The 8,705-nt window shown below is 41.1% G+C and overlaps 1 long non-coding RNA gene across 1 annotated transcript in view; it reads right to left on the reverse strand.

Annotated features, from left to right (window-relative positions):
* LOC138444818 (uncharacterized) overlaps window positions 1-8,324 on the reverse strand; it is a 29,402-nt gene extending 21,078 nt beyond the window's left edge. The window contains exon 1 of the long non-coding RNA XR_011258606.1: window positions 8,176-8,324. This is a non-coding gene — a long non-coding RNA (uncharacterized lncRNA). The remainder of the gene's footprint in view (window positions 1-8,175) is intronic.
* Between the last annotated feature and the right edge of the window lie 381 nt (window positions 8,325-8,705).

An 8,705-nucleotide genomic window follows, 5' to 3' on the forward strand; every position in this document is an offset into this window, starting at 1 on the left:
TAAGCCTGGGTTCTGAGCCAGTTACTGGCCATCCACTGAATGGGTGGCCACTGTGTTTATTAGGAATCTGCTTTTGGATTCTGGGATAAAGTCAGCTTCTCTTGAGTCATCTGACTGCATGTATGAGGCAGGAACACCCAAAGAAAAACTGGGGCTTCTGTTAGAAAGGAACAAGGAGGGATGGACTATTCCTCTTTTATTTTTATGTTTGCTAATTTGATAGGGGAGAGTTCCTCATTGCTATTTTACCCTCCTGTCTGTCGTCTGTCCCCTTCATGCCTGCATGTGGCGCTTCCACATGAGATGGTGGTGCTTTCCTTGCTAGTCTCTGGACTTCTTATGGATTATGAGCTTCTTAAGGGTAAGGAATCTGTAACAGTAATACTTGCTCCCTCAATATTCAGAAGATGAATACATGTCAGTTGGATAAATGATTAAAGGAAAGAGTGAATGAGTGCAGTGCAGAATGCGCACTGTGGCAGCCAGGATTAAGATAACGCAATGACCGTCGCTCAGTCGTGTCTGACTCTTTGTGACCCCATGAACTGAGGTACACCAGACTTCTGTGTCCATTACCAACTCCTGAAGCCTGCTCAAACTCATATCCATCGAGTCGGTGATGCCATCCAACCATCTCATCCTCTGTTGTCCCCTTCTCCCACCTTCAGTTTTTCCCAGCATCAGGATCTTTTCAAATGAGTCAGTTCTTCGCATCAGGTGGCCAAAGTATTGGAGTTTCAGCTTCAGTATCAGTCCTTCCAGTGAATATTAAGGACTTTCCTTTAGGATTGACTGGTTTGATCTCCTTGCAGTCCAAGGGACTCTCAAGGGTCTTCTCCAATACCACAGTTCAAAAGCATCAATTCTTCTGCACTCAGCTTTCTTTATGGTCCAACTCTCACATCCATACATAATTACTGGAAAAACCATAGCTTTGACTAGATGGACCTTTGCCAGCAAAGTAATGTTTCTGCTTTTAATATGCTGTCTTGGTTGGTCATAACTTCTCTTCCAAGGAGCAAGTATCTTTTAATTTCATGGCTGCAGTCACCATCTGCAGTGATTTTGGAGCTCAAGAAAATAGTCTCTCACTGTTTCCATTGTTTCCCCATCTATTTGCCATAAAGTAATGGGGCCAGATGCCATGATCTTCATTTTTGGAATGTTGAGTTTTAAGTCAGCTTTTTCACTCTCCTTTATTTTCATCAAGAGGCTTTTGAGTTCCTCTTTACTTTCTGCCATAAGTGTGGTGTCATCTGTATATCTGAGGTTACTGATATTTCTCCTGGCAATCTTGATTCCAGCTTGCGTTTCATCTAGCCTTGCATTTCACATGATGTACTCTGCATATAATAAGCAGGGTGACAATATACAGCCTTGACATACTCCTTTCCCAATCTGGAACCAGTCCATTGTTCCATGTCCGGTTGTAACTGTTGCTTCTTGACCTGTATACAGATTTCTCAGGAGGCAGGTAAGATGGTCTGGTATTCCCATCTCTTGAAGAATTTTCCACAGTTTGTTGTGATCCACACAATCAAGGCTTTGGTATAGTCATTAAAACAGAAGTAGGTGTTTTTCTGGAACTCTCTTGCTTTTTCTATAATCCAACATATGTCGGCAATTTGATCTTTGGTTCCTTTGCCTTTTCTAAATCCAGCTTGAACATCTGGAATTTCTCAGTTCACATAGTGTTGAAGCCTGGCTTGGAGAATTTTGAGCATTACTTTGCCACTGTAGTCCACTAGGCTCTTCTGTCCATGGCATTCTCCAGGCAAGAATACTGGAGTGGTTTGCCATGCCCTCCTCCAGGGGATCTTCCCAACCTAGGGATGGACCCAGGTATCCCGCATTGCAGGCAGATTCTTGACCATCTGAGTCACCACGGAAGCCCGAGAATGCTGGAGTGGGTGGCCTATTGCTTCTCCAGGGGATCTTCCCAACCCAGGAATTGAACCAGGATGGCAACCCACTCCAGTATTCTTACCTAGAGAATCCCATGGATGGAGGAGCCTGGTGGGCTACAGTCCATGGGGTTGCAAAGAGTCGGACATGACTGAGCCACTTCACTCACTTCACACCTGCACTACAGGCAGATTCTTTACCAGCTGAGCTATCCGGGAAGTCCATGATTAAGATACAGAATGGTACTATAATGAAGAAGAGAGACAGGGATTCCTTGGTTTTTTTTTTTCACCTAGCATTTATGAAAGTCTTATTCTGCGCTCCCTGCTGAGGTATACCACAGGGAGCAAGACAGATGATGGTTCTGCCTTCATGGAGCTTAGACGCTGATGGAAAGAGGAACATGGAAGGATGGGGTTGGTTTTACAAAGAGAACCACAGGGAGCTATGGAGCTGAAGGCTGCTCTGGGCTTTGTTCAGTTTGGGGCTGCTTCACTTCTCTTTTTAGAATCGAGTCTGGCTCTGTCTTTCTAACAAGACAGGCAACTCAGGGCCCCCCACAGTAGAAAGCAAGCCACGGTTTTCACTGGTTCTCCGTTCCTGGTGACTCCAGTTTGTTGCTATTGTTATAAAGGCACTGCTTCGGATCTCTGGCTGAAGGTGGAGCTCTGCACATGTGCAAAAGGCTTTGAAGGGGAGCGTTGCCAACTGGGCAGACTGGAGAGACTGGGTTCAGCTGACAGGCTGCTGAGGAGTTACTGCCTGACTGCTGTGTGTGCGTGTGTGCGTGTGTGTGCTGCTGGTGTTCTGACCCTGCATTACTTCCCAAGGGTCCAGGGTAGTACCCCATCACACCTCCCCTCATTTAGGACATGGGGGAGGGGCAATATTTCTCTCCTGATGATTTAATGTGAAAAGCAAGCAAGCAAGGTTTTTAAACCCGAACAGGCTTTTAATCGGGAATTTTTAGGTGTTACACACACTCCTACATAATGAGGGAGGGGAATGCCTTGCCTAAGGACAACTTACAAAGGTCACAGCCTGCCTTCTTTGAGAAGGAAACTCAGTGATTCTGTGAGGGCTTCAGAGAAATTCCGGCCCTGGGAGGTGCTTTCCCTTAGTTCCTCCAGAACAGGAACCCCACCTACTTTGGGAGAGGAGGGATTGCTTCTGCTTCATTTCAACAGAAATGACATTTGTGTTGAAATCCAAACGGTGAGCATGGCGTTTCCAAAACAAGGAGAGGGTTGGGGGGGTGGGCAGCATTCCAGGCAAGGAAACAGAGTGGAGGCTTTGAGGCCTCGGCAAGATCAACCCCAGGGCATTCTGGGAGCTGAAAGTTTCCTGTTTGGTGTGCAGAGTGAAAAGAGGGCTGTATGTGAGTCTGCAGGGTAGGCAAGTGTGAGATCTTCTGTTACCTTGCAACAGTGTGGTAAATTTAGGACTCAGGCTAGGTCAGGAATTAATAGGTCAAGGAGGGACTTCCCTGGCTGTCCAGTGGTTAGGACTCAGTGCTTTCACTGCCGTGGGCCTGGGTTCGATTCCTGGTCAGGGAACTAAGATCCTTAAAGCCATAGATGTGGTCAAATAATAATAATAAATAAAATTTTAATTAAAAAATAAAACCAAGGTAAAGGAATGACTGGGCTAGTGTGGAAGGTCATCACCAGAATACTTTATGTGCATAATTCTTTTGCCTTTAAGGTTTCATTATGTAATTAATTGTTGTTGCAAAATAGATTCAGTTCCATTCAGTTCAGTTCAGTCGCTCAGTCGTGTCCGACTCTTTGCAAAATAGATTAAAATTTAATTTTTATGCCATATCAGAAGATTGGCTTTTTAATCCAACATATTATTATACAAGTTTTCAAACAAGGAGAAGAATGGAAAGAATTGCCTATATTTGCTAGCTTTACTTTGTCACGTATCTATCCATCTAGCTATTCCTCTCACCACCCATCAATCCACCTTATTTTTTGATGCATATTAAAGCAGTTGGAGACATCAGTCAAGTTCATCCCTGGACACTTCAGTATGCATACCATTATCTAGAGTTTAATATTTGTTCATGGTTCTTTATATACGAACATCTGAAGTATTCCATTTGATGGGTGTTGATAAACATGTACATGAAAATTTGAAGTTTCAAAACAGGTACAACTTTTACCAAAAATTATCATATACTGTTATAAGGCTTTTATAGTATATATGAAGTGGTATAATATCAAGATAGATTTTGATACATTACGGAGAAGGCAATGGCAACCCACTCCAGTACTCTTGCCTGGCAAATCCCATGGATGGAGGAGCCTGGTAGGCTGCAGTCCATGGAGTCACTAGGAGTCGGACACGACTGAGCGACTTCACTTTCATTTTTCACTTTCATGCATTGGAGAAGGAATGGCAACCCACTCCAGTGTTCTTGCCTGGAGAATCCCAGGGACAGGGAAGCCTGGTGGGCTGCCGTCTCTGGGGCTGTACAGAGTTGGACACGACAGAAGTGACTTAGCAGCAGCAGCAGCAGTAATCACTTAGAAAATATTACCTAAAGGGGAATTCCTGGGCAGTCCAGTAGTTAGGACTTGGTACTTTCACTGTCAAGGGTACAGGTTTGATCCCTGGTTGGGGAGCTAAGACCATGCCAAAAAAAAAAAAAAAAAAAGCTAAAAAGCCAATAGAAGGGATAAGCTAGTACACAAAAATTAACAACAATAACACACACACACATACAAAAAAACCTCAACCCAAAAGAAGACCAAATTAAAAACAAATAGCAAAACAGGAGACTGAAATCTGCCTGTAACATGTGCATGCATATGTGCTAAGATGCTTCAGTCGTGTCTGGCTCTGTGTGACCCTATGGACTGGAGCCCACCAGGCTCCTCTGTCCATGGCATTCTCCAGGCAAGAATACTGGAGTGGGTTGCCATGCCCTCCTGCAGAGGATCTTCCTAACCCAGGGATCAAACCCATGTCTCCTATGTCTCATGCATTGGAAGACGGGTTCTTTACCAGTACTGCCACCCAGGAAGCCCCACCTATAACATAAATACCTCAAATTTGAAGGACAGAACTTTTCAATTAAAAGATAAAGATTGTCAGCCTGGATAAAAAGCAAGGCTCAACTATATTCTGTTTATAGGAGATGCACTTAAATACAGAGACATACATATACTTTTTTTTAACCTTCTTTAATTTTTAAGCTATTTCTCTATAGCATGCAAACACTAAGCATCAGAAAGCTAATATGTCTGTATTTCCACATATCAGGCGAAGTAAATTTAAAGACAAAGAGTATTTTCAGAAACCAAGAATGATATTGTAACAATAAAAGGTCAATCAATCAAGAAAACATAACAGTTCAAACTGTGTGATCAATTAATAGCAGAGCATCAAAGTATACGAAAGCAAAAACTGACAAGACAGAAATCGATCTGCAGTCATACTTGGAGGTTTTAAGACTTCTCTTTCAGGATGTGATGGAATAAATAGACAAAAATATCAGTGAGGATACAAAAGATTTGAACAGCATTCTTACCAACTTGACCTAACTGACATATTTAGATGATCCAAAAATTGCAGAGTACACATTCTTTACAAGTGTATATCAGACATTCACCAAGATATATTTTATGCTTCTGGGCCATATGTGAAATTTAAAAAGAAATACTATTTATGAAAGCAGCACAACAAAATACTAAAGAATGAACACATTTAACAAAAAATGTGCAAAACATCTACACTGAAAAATATAAATATTATAGAGAGAAATTAAAATCTAAATAGAGTAAAAATTGGAAACTGCTCATGATTAGAAGCCTTCATATTATCATGATGTTAATCATTTGTAAACTGATCTAGAGTAAAAACCATCCAAATCAGAATCATGGCAGGGTCATTTAAAAAGAAATTTACAAGCTGATTTGTAAATTTTTCGTGAAATTTCAAAGGACAGAGAAAATGAGCTTTAAAAAGGACAAAGTTTGAGAACTTTGTCAAACTTGTCAAGTTGTCAGAATTTCCTGATTTCAAGAATTACTAAAAGGTTACAGTCGTCAAGATAGAGTGATGTTGGTGTAAATAGACCCATGAATGGAACAGAATAGAATCCAGAAGTAGACTGACATTTGTACAGTTGATTGGTTTTCAAAAAAGGTGTCAAGGGAATCCAGTGGGAAAAATGACAATCATGTTAATAACACACGTGACTGGAAGAACTAGATAATGTATGAAAAAAACTGTCATTGTATATAATCACATTCGTAGTATATATGTGTGACAAATTACAATTTTGAGCCTGTGTTATCCATGTCCTGGGAGATAAATTATGCACCTGTACTGCTATATCTCAAGCCACAGGAGTATTATTTATTATGAAAAAGTTGTTAAGGGGCTGCAATAACATTGAGGACACAAGGGGATAGTTTAGAAAATAGTTTCTAATTCATTAAATAATGCCTTATATCCTGGATGATATAATAAAAATGGCCTTTTGTTTTTACAGCAAGTTTAATCCTTCCCTATATATTCGTAGTAGTAGGAGAAATTTCCAATTTCACTCATGACCAATGATATATATTTGTGAAACTCCTAGCTGGTTGGAGGGGCAGGGGCTATATCTGCAAAAATGAAATCTCATAAGCCAATAGCTGAAGACTTCTTTTAGATACTGGAAGAATCACATCCTTCATGTACATGGGAGGTGACATTATTATTGTGACTAACAGAGATTAATCAAAAGGAGAAGTTCCTGCCCTAACAAGCTAGAATGTAAATATGATTGTGGGTGCTAAGTCGCTTCACTTGTATTTGACTTTTGCAACCCTACGGACTGTAGGCAGCCGGGCTCCTCTGTCCATGAGATTCTCCAGGCAAGAATACTGGAGTGGGTTGTCATGCCCTCCTCCAGGAATCTTCTCAACCCAGGGATGGAACTCACGTCTCTTAAACCTGCTGCATTGGTAGGTGCATTCTTTACCACTAGTGCCACCTGGGAAGCATGTAAATGTGATTAAGTTTTGAAAACTTTTCCCTCCTAGACTTTAAGAGGGGTATCTTGAGGACAAAAGATGGGGCTTCTCTATGATTCTCACACTCACATCCATCAGGCTGTGTAATTAAATAAGGCCTGATACTCTTCAGGGCATTCCTCCAAAAGAGCCCATTGATTCTAGAGAATCAAGTTATAGCTGGAGTAACTGCACACTTACTTTATTTTAATAATACAGGAAAGTCTCCCAGAGCTGGGGTCAAAAATGCTTTCACCATGGAAAGTATGTTCTTTCTCCCATACAGTGCTAGGCATGCACCATAAACTCTCCCTCTTATTTTCTTTCTTTTCTTCTATCTCTATAGTGTTTTCTCTTTTCATAGTCTGTGCAGGCAATGACACTTCCATTACTATACTGTCACCTGAAATGTTCAGATGACAGGAGGGTTGATCAGATTACATTTCTGTTTCGTTAAATAACAGGCCTGCAGATACATTTAGAACACTGTTCCTGCAGTTACTTTCTCAACTTCCCCACGAATGGCATCCATCATCTTTTAGGAAAGATTACTCTTGGAAGTGGGTCATCGCAATCATTTTGTTTTTATTCTTAGTTTGATATTTCTGGAGCATGTACCAAAGGTCAGGCTAAGTGCTTTCCTTACATTATCTAGAATAACCCTTATGACACCTTTTCAAATAGATACTTTTATTTCCTCATTTTATGATTAACTTACTTTAGGACAGAGAGTTGGGTGGTGACAGAATTGGACCTCAAGCACAGATCTGAGCCCAGAAGAACAAGCTCTTATAAACTTACAGTGCTCAGAGGAATGCATAATTCTGATCTTACCCCAAACCCCAGATACCTGTCTGTAACTCCCTGTATTTTTACTATCAACCAGTTTCCTAGTGTGGGTAGAAAAACTGTACTAGGCTGCATGGGGTGAAATAAAGCAAAACACAAGGAACTGTCTTGCTTTTGGAGAACTTCTAATCTAGCTAAGCTCCAGTTAAGCAGTTGTTTTCCATTTAAGATGCACACGAGGATCATCTGCAAAACTTTAACAAATACCGATACAGAAATTTGATTTAACTGATGTAGGGGGAGGTCTGAGCATCAGGATTTTAAAAACTTCTTAGGTGATTTGAAGGTGCAGCCAAGGTTGACAACCACCTAGTTTGAATAACAACAACAACAACAACAAAACCACATAAAATAACATTAAAACCACTACAATGTACAACATGATATATTCTTAAATGTATTTATTCCTTACCTTATTCCACAAAGGATATGACATGGCTAAACAAATTATTCGGTACAGAACAAATCCCACTGAAGGGCACAGGGTTCCAGGTGCCTGTTAAATAGGCCATCAAAGGGGCCAGGATGCATGAGGTCAGCAGAGAAATAATTTAAGTACAGTTTATTTTTTGGTTTGCAAGGCAGCAGTGGCAGGTTTTAGGAGAAATAGTCCTTAGAAAACAGTGATTGGTCCAGGTACTGTTTCTAGGTGGTTGATTGGTCCAAGAACAGTTTCCAGGGAGTTGATTGGTCTGGAAGCTGTTTCCACACTGTCAGGCCAGTAGATTGCCTTGTCTCCAAGGGTTACTCAATCTACAAAGTGATAACAGGCCTCAGAAGCTTGTGTGAAATGATAATATTTTTTCTCATTACAGAGGCTTGTTGAAAAAAATGCCAGTATCTGAGGGATGACTCATAGGCACATTTCATTGCTCCAACTTCCTTAAGGGCTATGAATTGCTCGCACAGCACCAGCTTCCTAAATTACTTGTTTCGCAAGTC

This window comes from Ovis canadensis, chromosome 8 (assembly GCF_042477335.2).
Source record: "Ovis canadensis isolate MfBH-ARS-UI-01 breed Bighorn chromosome 8, ARS-UI_OviCan_v2, whole genome shotgun sequence".
Lineage (NCBI taxonomy): Eukaryota > Metazoa > Chordata > Mammalia > Artiodactyla > Bovidae > Ovis > Ovis canadensis.